This window comes from Narcine bancroftii, chromosome 3, assembly GCF_036971445.1.
Source record: "Narcine bancroftii isolate sNarBan1 chromosome 3, sNarBan1.hap1, whole genome shotgun sequence".
Classification (NCBI taxonomy): domain Eukaryota; kingdom Metazoa; phylum Chordata; class Chondrichthyes; order Torpediniformes; family Narcinidae; genus Narcine; species Narcine bancroftii.
In genome coordinates this window covers 163846952-163859898 of record NC_091471.1, presented here as the reverse complement: position 1 = coordinate 163859898, position 12947 = coordinate 163846952, and positions in this window count along the sequence as shown.

Here is a 12947-nt window from a genome sequence, read left to right as displayed (position 1 = left end):
ACACTACTCTGTGGAAGGGGCTGAGATGAGATTATTCATTGTTTAAACCTTTTTAAAAACGAGCATATTTACACCCAAGTCTATTGGAAAAGCGAAAGTGCGCTAACTTCGGTCAATAGACAACTTCAGCAAAAAAAAGCCCAAATCTCGAGCATTTCCATTCCTCGCCTTTTTCTGTCGAATACTGTTAAAAGAGACCGTGTTTATAATAGCAGGGATATTCTGGGAAAGTCACAGGAGACGTGTCTGACCTGCACAGCAGCGCTTCCACAGCTCAGTGCTGCATTCATTCCTAAAGCATGGTTAAATTTCCCCAATCTGTAACCTGCCTAACAAATTTGCTTTAGGTCGTGGGGCATCGCACTTGAGGGGTTAAACGCAACGCCTGCTCGACGCATCGAAGCGACGGACTGGTAATAATGTGGATTGATGCTCAGTTTGACAGGGTATGAAATGCGACGCTCTTCGGAGAGCATCGCTCGCTCTGTGTCAGGTTCAGATGCCGCCGGTGCCCGTGCTCCACTGAACTGTGCCGCGGCTGGGGCGAGAGCGCGGAGAGCGACGCAGCTTTCAAGTGGTTAACAAATCCGGACTCAGAAGACCGAGCTGGATCGCCGAGCGAGCTGGCGCGTTGCTATGTAGGACAGTGCCCACGGAGTATTGGTGCTGTCACGTCGAAGGAGAGAGCAGGCAGTTTCGCCCAGCCTTCGCTTCACGGCGATGCTGGGTCCGTGGTTCAGTGTATATCTGCGCTCCGTCGCTGGATGATGAATTCTTACCGGTCCTGATGCTGAGCCCCCCTCTCTCTCTCTCTCCAACTCGACACCAGTGCTCGCCTTGATCGTTCGGTGCCCGCTTTCGCCCATCCTCGGCGCGGATAGAAAAGTTTCAGCCGTGGCGGCAAATTACAGAGCTCGCTGCAGCGGTGAATAAAGGAGGGGAGACCGCAACCTCTTCAACACGCTGGGACACAGCGGCTGCCTTGGGTCGGGATTTCGCTCGCTGGTACCTGGAGACCTACTTTTACGGTTCAACTGGAGGATTTTCTGCTTCTTCGCTCGATATCTCTTGCCTTCGTTGCTACTCCGATTAGGGATCGATTTCTATTTTATTGGGCCAACACGTTTTTCAAGTGACTGGGTCAGTTTCGAGACGAGAGCATTTGAAGTTATTCCTCTCCAGCTCAATGGCGTTACCTCGGCATTGCCGCTCCGTGTGAAACGAGCGTTGGATTACAACGAGAATTTGTCTCTGTTGCCAATTCACATAAAGATTGGGTTAAAAACACAGAGTGGGGGAAGTCTGCATGACTTTCGCTGACCCGTTCGCTGGCAGAGGCTAAAACAAATCTGGAAGCTCTTTATTTCCCCACTAATCAATTGGATTGCAGAGGGGACGAGAGGAAAGGAAATCTAACGGGGAAAGAGGTAGATCGACATTCCGCCGTCTCCTCTCTCGTTTCTGCCCCCGTTTCGGCACACAGCATTAAAGAGAGCGGCGGGCGAGACAGGAAGAGTCGCCTTCCAAAGAAATAAAGGGCATAATTCTCCGAAAGGAAAGCAATGGAAGTTTACCCAGCGATCTTGCTCTTCGCGATCTGGAGCGTTTACTGCGCGGTAGTTGTGACTGCGGATTCCATCATTCATATAGGTGAGGTTACAGTTCTTTTCTCGGTGTAGTTAACATTGGCACTGTGTTTGATACTGACAGAGGCCAACCTCTGTGAGTGGATTGAGATGCCATTTAAAAGTTCTAGGCACCCTGAGCCCAAATAAAAATCGCTCATTTGAGGGTCGGTGCTTTGAATTTTGTCTCGGTTTAAAGTAATGAACTATTAGGACTCTCTCTTTCTCCCCCCCCCCCCCCCCGTCATCCATTCTGTCTCCCCTTCTCTCTTTCTCCCTCCGCTCCCTTTTCTCCTCCCCCCCCCCCCGCTCACCCTTCGCTCTATCTCTCCCTCTGTGGCCTCTTGTTCCCTGTTCTAATCTCCCCCCCCCCTTCTCTCTATCTTCCTTCCCCCTCTCCCTCTCACTCCTACCAAATCTGAACCACTTTTAATACCGCATGCTGTGGGTTGGGGATATTTCAACAAGGTGGGAAACAGACCTTGGAACGTGCAAACAAGGGAACAATCGTTTTACTGTGGGTTGAGAGATTCACCACGGAAAACCTTGGAGACGACAGTCGGCTTTGAAGGACAGGTGATGGTGCCATGTAAACAATAGTCTCCTGTTTTGGTTAACGCCGCAGCTCAGTATGGATGGAAAATATCGAGATTGCTGTTCTATATGAGCGGACTGGACTGATTCCTGTGAGATAAGTGTATGGTTGAAGTGATCCGGCGGCACACGATGACTGTACACTAGTGGGAACTCTTGTGATCGGAATTAATAATAAGCCAGACGTGGGACTGCCTTCCACCTTCCCCCACCTCCCCCATCTGTATAAAGTTTCTATACTGGCAGAGCAATACCAAACCCTCTACCCTTCAGACTAACATTAAGAAACTAGGTTGTACTGGGGGATTGCTCCCATGGTAAGGTTAAGAGTCTACTAAACATTTCTTGCTCGGAGGTCATGTCCCTCATCTCTTTCCACTTCTGTCTACTCCAATGTCTTGCAGACTCCTCACCCAGCTTGATGGCAATTCTATTCATAAAGTTTTAATTGCTGAATCGGGAGGTTTTGTTCCAGTGAAAGAGATGGTATTTCATGATTCGTGCAAAGAGATTTAATGTTGTTCAGTTGTCATTAAATTCATTGAATAATGAGACTTCCAGTGCTACCTCAGAAGGGTATATGGATGGTTGAGTGGCAAGTGCAGTAACTCTGTTTGATAGAGTGCTGTATGCCCTGTTTATCATTCTGTAGAATAGTGGTAATACAAAATTGGTAATAAAGGCAAATGTCGCATTTACATCAAGGTAATTAAGTGCACTCTGATACTGAGAATTTCCTTGTCTTCATAGAGAAAGGCTCTTGTTTATTGTATTAAGGATACTTGATGTGAAACTCATCTCTGGGAGATTTGTGTTAATTAACACACTTACTGCAACTATGTGAATTATCGCAAATCTCCCAGAGATGAGTTTCACATCAAGTATCCTTAATACAATAAACAAGAGCCTTTCTCTATGAAGACAAAGCATGTACAAACATCCTGAAATTCAAAGTTAGGGTATTTTGAAACCCAAATGACTCTGCAATTTGCTCTCAAACTTCCTGAGTACCTTGTTTTCTTCATCATTCAAGAAATCCTGATTGCGTCTTTGGTGAAATCAAATGCATGTTGTCCTTTGGCACTGTGACAGGTCTGGTCTGGGTAAATAACCTGCACAATGCAGACTGCGAATGCAATCAAAGAAAGCTACTCGTTTTTCATTGAGAATGTAAATCTCTCATTCCAAAAAAAAACTGGTGGGGCCAAATGGTCTACGTTTTATTGATATACTTAAATGTATTCTGTTAAGCACCTTTCCGTTCATTCTCTGCTAACCCTGACCCAGGAACTTCTTGCCCTCCTTTGATAAATCTATGGATTCTGCATTAGTTTCTTCAGTCACTTCAGAATGGAGTGGAAGCTGTTCTTTCTTAAACCTGAGGGATATCCTAAGACAAGATATAGATTTGTATCAGGCCTTTTTAGTATATTATATATTCTAAAACTGTTGTATTTTGTTTGACTTTCTCCTGTTGGATGGTTGTTCTTTTAATCTGGTTTGTTTCTGAATTCTCAACAATTTTCCATCAACAAGGAAGACTTGAATCTATTATAAGAATGGATCTGATGTCCAATTCAAATAGTGCTGGTGGGTATGTGCTCGATGATTGTTGCTAAGCTAATGTTTGTGGTTAGCAGACTTGAATTTGAACTTCCACATTGAATTTATTCTACACCAGTTTATTTCCAAGATAATCCCAGAATTCATAAAAAAGCTTTTCTCTCTGTAGTTTGCCAGTGAACCCTGCATACGACGCTAATTGAAATAATTGACAATGGCTTTAATCATTTTTAAAAACCTTGATTACTTTTAAACCTTAGCTAAACTGTGTGAACCAGTTGATTTAAAATGTTCATATCACGGATCCAACCAATTTATTTTAACTACTTTTCTCCCAACTACATCATTAATAGCGACGCATCGCTAAGAAAAAAATAAATATTAAGATTAATTAAATTCTTGCTATTTTTGGATTTTTAAAGTTTTATAGTTGATTTCAGCAGCTATATTTAACTTTTGTATTGATGATGAATAAGATTAAGTAAAGGCACCTATGGAAAGATTCATTGATCAGTTAATAGATTTGGATGTAAACATGTAAGAATGCATACCCAGTATACTTCCATTCATAATGAATACTTATCGAAAGAATAAAGAGCCCCTTTCTAATGATCTTGTCCAAATGTTCATATTTATTCATTATTTAGAATATATAAAGGCAATCTTGTGTAATATTACATTTCTGTTGTTCTACATAACAATGAACGTTATGATTAAATAAATATTTTTGTAAAATTTCATATTAAAAAAATTATTTTAAAGTTACAATTATGCAACAAAGCATGATCTGCTGACCTTCAAGTACCATGAACATCATTATATTCACACAGAATTTGCACATGTATCAATTTTTCAAATGTAAACATCCTACAGTTTTAAGGTAGTACGTGAGTGGGAAGGGAAGGTTGAAAATCGCTGCTCTAGACCCAATTGTTACTGAACTATTTTGCTTGAGAAAAATTGTCATTGGCCCATTTCCTTTGGTGTTATGAAACTGGGCACATAACGAGTCAATTAGGTACAGTGGTTTTCAATTTCAATTGAAAACAGTGGTTTTCAACTTTTTCTTTTCACCCACATACCACCTTAAGCAATCCCTTACTTAAGCACTTATGGCATAGGGAATTCTTAAAGTGATCTGTGAGTGGAAATAAAAAAAAGGTTGAGAGCCATTGCACAATGGATTGCATTTTGTATGAACTTCATTTAAGTGTCTCAGGAAATATTAATTTTTGAAAGGAATTTGAAAAGAAAGTAGAGCTTTTTTATATCTAAATAATTTATTGAAATGGATAATTCACAGTTTAAACAGGAATGGAGGCAGAATCTTAAATATAATAAGAATAGTGGCGGGAAAAGCCTGTATATTGTACTTCCATGGCTTCTGTTTGTCCAAAAATATGTTATAAATACAGAACTATTGTACTGTGAGAAATATTATATCCAGATTGCACAAACCCAGCTACATAGAAATTCATAGATTTGCTTTGTATTGATAGAGCATTCATTTGGTTTTCTGCTGGATAAAAAACATGTCGTCTTGTAGTCCACACCTTCTGGTAATTACTCAGTTTTAATAAGCTCTTGCACAAAAATATTGGACTATTTTCTATAGATGCAATTAAAATATACATATCCTTAAATTAAATGAAAATTGAGGACTTGCATTCTATTTTATTCCTGTCTGCTTGGCATTGCAGTGAGTTGTGTCCTGATTAGGTAAGAAGCTGTACTTCAATTGTCCTGCCTAAAAAATAGGATAATTTAAAGTCCTTGGAAGTAGCCGTATGAGAAGAATTACGGTGATAAGGGGCCTTCTGTGGAATCTGGCCACTAGCCATTCACCTCAATAAATGCCAATGGTTATAGAGGGAAAGACCCAAGGGAGAATTAAAGGAAGTTGAAAACCAGCAGGAGAAAGGTCACAATCTTTCCAACCAAATACAAGAATGAGGAGAGGCACTGACTCAATGTAACTTGTATGATGGAGAACACATGCATAGGATTGAAGCAGATATTGTTCAGAGACATAGGCTGAACCCTTAAAAGTTGCCTTTTATTTTTGGGATGTGAGATGTTGTTCAGACCAGGAAGAGTAATGGAAGAGTGATGGTAAAGTCCTCTGTTCGAAGAATAAGTAATGGGCTGTCAGGGATTTTGAGTATGCATCTAAAATGGAAGGGTTGAATATTCATGGTGAGTATTAAATAGTAGGAGTCAAAATGTTGAAATTATTAGGACTGGGTGGAAAGATGTGGATCGAGACTAGAAAAAAACATATCTGGTGAGAGAAAAAAAAGCTGGAACAATATGGGAGACACGCAGGAGCCTGCTGATGGTGGAATCTGAAGCCAAACACAATTTGATGGAGGAACTGAGAAGGTCCAGCAGCATCTGTGGGAGAAGAAGAATGGCTGAGTCAAAACTCTACATTGGAACTCAACAATAGGTTTACCAGACAGGTCCCGGGGAGAAAGAGGACTGGCTCTTTGTTTAGAAGACAAGAATCAGCAAGTGCAATGAGGTCAGTGACTCTCAGAGAAATGACTGTGGTGGTGCTCGCTGGAGGTTCGAGAATGGCAGAGAGAGAGGTGGAAAGGAGATGGAATGCTATCTGTCCCGATAAAATGGGTTAGGAAGGAAATGTGAATGAGAGCCACTCTATTCAATTTGTCCATTTAGCTCATTGACTTTAGACCAGTTCTTCAATCATCCTCATTTATGATCCTATTCTAAGCCTGACTGCTTGACTCATTTCCAACAGCTTGTCCCATGGCAACAATTGACAGGATTGGAAACTGTTTTCCTAGCATGGTTCTTTTTCTATTAGCCTGAAATAGAGCCTGTTTAGTGCTGGATTCTATCCAGAGTCAACAACATTATTCTCTCTGGGGGTAACCATTTTACTAAATTGTAACATCATATGAATTTTACAGCATGATTAGGTTGCCCCCTTGGTTAAATGGGGAAGATAGGGTTTATTAATTATCTGAGAAAATGGACATAACTGCATATGCCAAATATTATAGAGGAAGCTTAATCATTACTTAGATTATATTTCCTTTGCTAATAAATCAAGAGCAATATCTATCACAAGAAGCCTAATCCACCTGTTTAGTGCCCATATATCTGTCATTGCAATAATAAAGTAAAATATTAATTTCTAACTGAAGCAATGTGGTTTTCTGCTACTTTTAAAATCTAAAACTAAGCCAAAATTGTGTTAGCCATGAAATTCTTTCTGTGTTAGACTGTATTGATTTTTCACAATATGTCTCTGTCGTTCTTGGGCCAAGCCAGCTGAACACTGAATACAAAATAAAAATTCACACTTTGGATTAAGTTTTCAAATGTCGTATCGGGTGACTGCAAGGCCATTGGATTAGTCCAGCAGTGTAAAACTTCTACCTTATCAGCTTATTTCAGTGTTGGATGTTTGCTCTTCCCATTCTAATGGCGAGCACAGTTGCTGATCTTGGAATTGTATCCCTTTACAAAACATTGGCGAGACTGCACTTTGATTATTGTGTGCAGTTCTGGTCACCTACCTATAGGAAAGATATCATTCAGCCAGAAATGATGTAGAACAGGTGGGCAGGAATATTACTTGATCTGCCGGGCTTGCATTATGTGCTAGATATGCTTGGATTTTTGAGAATAGGAAACTAAGGGGAAGAGGACTTTCAAAATCAAGATGAGAATGGATAAGGTAAAAAGTCACTCCTTTTCCAAGGTAGCACACAGAGTTACAATAAGAGGGGAAAGATTTAGAAGGGTCTTGAGAGGCATTTTTTTTCTACGCAGAGAGCACTGGGTTCATTGAATGAGCTGCCAAAGGAAGTGGTAGGGGGAGGACAATTGCACTGTATAAAGGATATTTTGACAAGTATATGAATAAGAAAGGTTTAAAGGGATATGGGCTGAATATAAGCAAACAAGAGGAGCTAGGGTAGACAACTTGGTCAGCATGGACAAGTTAGACTAGAGGACTTGTTTCTGTGCTGTAAAGCTCTCTGACTCCAAGACATACTCTGCTCCAAAACATGGACAGGATGAGTGTCAGTGGACCATCCAAAGAATGTAATGCTGAGAAATGATCCACTATTTAAGCATAAATATATAACATAGAAATCTCAACGCAGTACAGGACCTTCAGCCCACAGCGTCATGTTGATCTAATAACCTACTGTTAGACAACTGTCTACATATTCCCTGCTGCATAACTCTCCATTCTTCAAAGGTCCATGTACCTATATTATCGTTCCTTAAAAGATCCTACTGTATCTGCCTCCACTACTGTCATGCACCCACCAATCACTGTGTGCAAAACCTACTTCTTGCATTCCCCTTGTACTTAATCCCAAGCACTCTCAAACTATGTCCCCTCGTGCTAGCTATTTCACCCCTGTGAAAAAGACCCTGATCATTCACACGACCAATAAGATGATCTTATGCACTTCCATGCACATAGCAGAACAACACAGTAATATTATTAAAAGTCCAGCTCTTGTTGCTCGAAGGGTAATTTAACAGTTGCTGATTGCATTTGATGTAGACTATCAGGTGTTGCAGCTGACAATAACATTTTCCACTTGATATAGCACGGCAAATGATGTTTGCATCAGTGTTAATGTATTATGAGCTATTATAATGCTTGTTGCTTGAGCTGCTACAATAGTTGGGCACTGATGCTGGATTAACACAATCCATGTTCTTTATAGGCCTTCTACCTTGACTAAAGTAAATAAATGCGTAGGCATTTTCTTTTACCTATTTAGACTTCACTGATGTGTCCAGAAAGAAGTGCTGGTGAATATGGTTGGGTTCAATCAAGAACACATTCTTCTGGCATAATCTCAGACTGTGATTATTGGCAAGTTATTCAAATGATAACAACAGAAAATTATCTTCATATTGTGGCACATTTACAGTCACACTCCTTTAAAATTCAGTGGACAAATATCTAAAATGGATAGTTTAGATAACTTATTTGTCTCTGAAAATCTATCGGAAATAATAGGCCATTTTATACAAAAATACAAACTTAATTGGCATGTGAACCACCCGTCTTTAAAGGCAGCTTGGGTTGTTCATACTGAAACACGAAATTCCAGGACAGTGCAACCTTTTACATAAGTAAGTTGGCATTCCAGAGTAAAAGAAGGTGGGACCTGTAGCATTACAACGTCAGTGTCCTGTGTGATGTATAACAAACACGCCGGGCAGTGTAATTTCTCTGTTCACAATAATGATGGGTGAATTTGAGGTGCTTATGCTAGTCATACACAATTATGGCACTCTTCAAACACAAACAATTTTTCTGTGCATCGTATTTAACTATTTGAGGCATCACTATGCGATCTGTATAAATAATGTGTGCGTGCGATGATAAAAAAAGTTCGAGGAGAAATTGAAGAGAAGCAGAGAGCTGTTTGAGGCAGAAAGGGACATGGAGCTGAGAAGCTGCAGACGGTGACATTTGGTTTCATTTAGCACTGTGATCTGATAGGAGAATGTAGAGGAGAGAGGAATCACGCGGGCCCATGTTCTGGTCGAATGTCCTTGACAATTTTGATGAAGATGTGCGGCGGAGTCATTTTTCAATGTGTCGGAACACTTTTGACTTGTTATTGGAATTCTTTGAGCCAGAATTAAGGCACAAGACAACAAACAGCCTCTGTAAACTCAGCTCAGACTCGCCGTTGCTCTGTGGTGGTATGCCACCTCTGTGATTATCCATCCATTAGTTGTATTTGTGTGTGTGCGTGTGTGTGTGTGTGTGTGTGTGTGTGTGTGTGTGTGTGTGTGTGTGTGTGTGTGTGTGTGTGTGTGTGTGTGCGCGCACACTAACTTACTGCAATATTGAAGAGGACCCTATTTAAACATTTTGTTCACTTGCTGAGTGGTGCATGCCTTCAGGAGACAATGGACGGATTTGCAGAACGGGGGGTATCCCATGTGTGCTGGTGCCATTGATGGCACACATATTCCCATCATTTCCCCCACAATGACACATGCTTACTACAATCCAAAAGGGTGTCACTCCATCACCCCATTGTTCTTCAAGTCACGTCTGCTGGTAAGGATCATGGCCTGAGTTACATTTATTTGTCTTTAACAATTAATGTGTTGTGTTGTGACTTTAATGTGTTTCAGATGTAAATCAATGCACCCTGTTTTTGTTGTTCCAGCTTCACAGATGTCTATGTACATGCATGATGCTCGAATTTTAGCCAACTCGCTTATCTACAGAGAGGCCAAGGCTCAGGGCGGGTATCTCTTCCCATGTGAAATAAGTCTAAATGCCCCATTACCCGTATACAGTGATGTGTAGCTCAAGCAATCAATCATGTTTACTTGTCACATGTAATCATATAGGATACAATCAAAGTGAAATATATGTATGTATAAATTGAAGGAATGGCTCACTGAGGGTCAATCCTTGTATTGTGGAATGGCCACTAGAAAATATTGGTTAGAAATTGGAGGTTGATAAGGTACTTAAACATCTACATTGTTCTGCCCACAGAAATCTAAAACCATTAACAGAGCAAACATCCCCGTGCAACTAATTAGAGACCCTGCTTTTACCTCCTCAGGAATTGGCTGATGAAGGGGTTCACTAACCACCGAGCTCTCAATCAATGCTAGTGAAGCTTCACCTACAGTTTGAGCTTGGCAAGGATGGTGATTGAGAATGCTTTTGGACATCTCAGTCACTGGAGGTGCCTGGCCAAACGACTTGATATTTGTACCACTTTTGTGCTAGACGTTGTTAGTAATTGTTTATTGCACATGTAGGAAAACAGTAGTACACATGAAATATAAATAACCATTGACAATTAAAAGGGTGAATTCAATTGCGAATAACCATGTACAATTTTAAACCTGAGCAAAGTACCAATAAACAAATTTCAAGGCACAACACAGTGCGGACAACTATTAAACCAATCCAACAGCTGGAGGAAGAAGAAGGATGAAATGATTTGTATCCCTCGTCCATGAGGTTGAGGCTGTCACTGTGGTGCGGTGGCGGAGAATGATACTGCCTCGGGGGTGCAGGAGCACAGTGATGTCATGCACCACTTCCGCACTGTGCAGCAAGAACAGGATTATGAGATGCAGGAGGTGTCCTGAGTCCAATCAGGTCCCGCAGAAGGGAGGTCTGATCATGCAGCTCCAGCTGAATGTCATTAAACATTCTGCCAAAGCCGTCCACATCCATTGGCCACCCGTGCCTTCTTCTCTACCTCCTGCTGCTCACGCCTTATCATCTGCTCGCGGTCCACCTGCTTTTCCTGTCGAAGGTGATCCCTGTTCGATTTGTCACAGTCCACTGTCAGTCACAACTCCCTTATTTCCCTTGTGACCACCTGCTTTTTCTTCATTTTCATTTTGTTTTCCTTTCATGGCAGGCATCCTGGAGAATGATGGAACACAAGGGACATTAGTGAGATGGTCCTTCATGGGAAAGCACTCTCAAAAACATGAGAAATATGGCACTCACAAACAAAACTAAGTTTTGTACCTAGCTGATCATGATGCGGAGATTCAGTATTTCTACTGGTGGCATCTGTCTCCATCCCGCTAACGTCTCCGTTAACAGCATGATATGCTATAGACATGGACCAGACAAGTGTTATACTAATACTGGGCTTTTATTAACAGACTATAACCACTATTAAACTGGCCAATGGGCAACCATCTCCATCTGTTATACCATTAGGTTGGACTATCTCTACAGCCATAGCCAATAGCAAGCAATCAGTAAAATACGCCCCCCTGTTACATCATCACATTCACCCCCCCCCCACAAAAATTGACCAATTTTAATAAAATACAATAATGGCAAAAGTAAAAGCAAAAAAAAAATCGTGGAAGATCAAGGGATACATAGCAGAAAGAAAAAAAAGGGCTGTAAGCCTGAGATAATACAGGGTGACTCCACTCACAGTAATTATGGCTAAGATTAGAAATGGTCATAACAGAGCCTCTGAGGAGGCTTTGAGATCTGTGCTGATCTTCATAAGGGCACAGATGGAGGAGTGTTATCTCTAACTGAAGGACTTTTGTCACTCGGTGTGGAAGGGAGTGGAGAGCGCGAGGAAACATTCCCATGAAGAGGGTATTGTTCCTCAAGTGTTTCTCGTGATGGGGAGGGTAGAGGAGTCACGTTAGAGGAAGGGCTAGCAGGCTGTAGACCAGGTGACTAGGTCCCTAAGGGAAACAAGCTGCTTTCAGGTGCAACAGGGGATTCTTGGAGCAGGATATTATACCTACAGGAGAAGGGTTAGGTAGGTAAACCTCCTGGCTGGGTTCTCCACTTTCGGCCACTCGACAGCCGCTTAGGAGTACAATAGAAGCTACTTTACAGTCAGGTATTGTGGCCACCTGAAAGTGGCTATTGTCTCCTTTCTTTAATCAAGAAAAAATAACATGAAGCAGTTGAACATGCTTTACAAGCGAGTCAACTTTGCTGGGTCTAACATATTTTCTTAATAAAACTTCTCCGGGCTTCGATAGCCAAGTCAGCAAGGTCAATCCAGCTTTTGATTTTCTAGGTAAAACAAAAAGACGTTGGTGAGGGGTCTCATTGGTAGCTGGACAAAGCCATGTGTGGATAGAGTTCAATGCTTCTGGAGGCACATCTTGCCAGTGGCTGGTAGGGAGACCTTTTGATTTTAGAGATAGAGTGATAGCTTTCCAGATTGTACTGTCACTGCGCTCCACTTGACCATTACCCTGTGGGCTATAGCTTGTAGTATTACTAGTAGCGAACCCACTATTAAGAAGTTCAGAACTCATGAAGGCTGACCCTCTGTCACTATGAATGAAGTCAGGATAACCAAAAATACTGAAAATCATATCAAGACATTTAATAACAGAAAAAGCAGAAACATCAGCACATGGTATAGCGAAAGAAAAAACGAGAGAATTCATCAGTGATGTTAAGGAAGTAGGAATTCTTATTATTTGAGGGTAGTGGTCCTTTAAAATCCATGCTGAGGTACTCAAATTGGTTAGACACCTTAATCAATGTGGAAGCGGAAGCATGGTTTACACTCCGCACAGACGGGACACTCGTTCGTCGGTTTCTTGATGTTGTCTAGTGAGTGTGGCAAATTGAGGGACTTCACATAATGATAAAATCACCCGGGTGACATA